We start from the raw sequence: 1,293 nt of genomic DNA on the forward strand, positions 1-1,293 counted from the left end.
GCCGATGAGGTGAAAGTACTGGGTAGTGTCTGCATTTCAGGCACCAAAAGGTTCCAACGACGTTCATAGATAAGTGCCTGGATGTAGCCAATGATCACATGACAGTATCATTTTTGTTGGGGACGCTGCAGGTCTCAAAGTGAAGAAGATGGTGATAAGGATGACGGTGCGCTCTGATGTCGACCTCACTGACTCCACAGTCACTGATGCTCTCCTGAAAAAAGTAAATAAAATATGTTTTGATGATTTATTCATATTTAATAGGTTTACAGACGCATTGATGTGACACAGATGGGCAGGTAAAGCTATTTCTGGGGATTTGTGGAGTGTAACAGTGATAAAGGGTTTTGATTTGTCTAACACTGTGTGTCCCCTCAGTTGGACGCTGCTCTGAGACAACAGTCGGTGACTGATTTCAAACTCAGCTGGCAAAGGGACAACAGTGGACTCGTCTTCCAACGCCGCGAGCAGTCAGTCGGCGGTTGAGAAAATCAGTGAGTACACAGTTTGCTTCCTAATCTCAAAAGACTTGGAGTCCTTTCGAATATAGAATTTGACTTCGAGCAGTCATCAGCTGAGACCTTTTCTTCTCCTTCTCATTACAGGATGCTAATTGTAGCGTTAGCATGGGTGCCCCTACCGATTCAACACAAGAGTTGACTTGTTGAAGAATTGAGCGATCATCTTAATACTGTATCGGTGAAGTGTGTAGGAATAGATGAATGTATCCTCTTGAAACTAAAAAAATGAAGTAAATGAAATATTTAAATGACCTCTTTGCTTGTGTTGAAGTGGTATTTTAGAAGAAGAGATTAAATCTGTTTTTATTTTGTTTAAATGACTTTTTACACATCATTTCCATCTGTGCTTTATTGTCAACATTTGCATTTATGCTGAGTGCATGTGAGTGAACTTGCCTTGGTGCACATGTTCTATGGTTTTGTGGATTATAAGAATCTTTTATATGCGAAGTTAGTGGAGTTTTTAATACAGTGATGTTGGGGAAGACTCCGATGGCCTTTATGTTCAATATGAATTGTGACTTCATGTGATTCCCCATGTTTTGATGCCGAAGTGTCAAATTATACATGTTATTAAAGAAAAAGATAAAACCTGATCTGAAATGTGTGATTTTATGTGATATTAAAGTGATGTTTAATGCTTTTTACCCTGAAATCTGAGAAATTTTGAGTTGAAAGTATAAAAAACACAAAAGACTTGCGTGACTTTCTTGATCTCTGAAGTGGTTTATTTGACTGCACATGTGAGGCTTCAACCTGACAAATATCTCAA

General features: G+C 38.7%; 1 long non-coding RNA gene across 1 annotated transcript; it reads left to right on the forward strand.

The window, feature by feature from the left end:
• Positions 1-101: 101 nt before the first annotated feature.
• On the forward strand, positions 102-825 carry LOC116380923 (uncharacterized). The gene is made up of 3 exons (XR_004212632.1): positions 102-223; positions 379-494; positions 606-825. It is a non-coding gene; the product is annotated as an uncharacterized LOC116380923 (long non-coding RNA).
• The last annotated feature ends 468 nt before the right edge of the window (positions 826-1,293 follow it).

This window comes from Anarrhichthys ocellatus, unplaced genomic scaffold (assembly GCF_004355925.1).
Source record: "Anarrhichthys ocellatus isolate YVR2014 unplaced genomic scaffold, GSC_Weel_1.0 scaffold9664, whole genome shotgun sequence".
NCBI classification, from domain to species: domain Eukaryota; kingdom Metazoa; phylum Chordata; class Actinopteri; order Perciformes; family Anarhichadidae; genus Anarrhichthys; species Anarrhichthys ocellatus.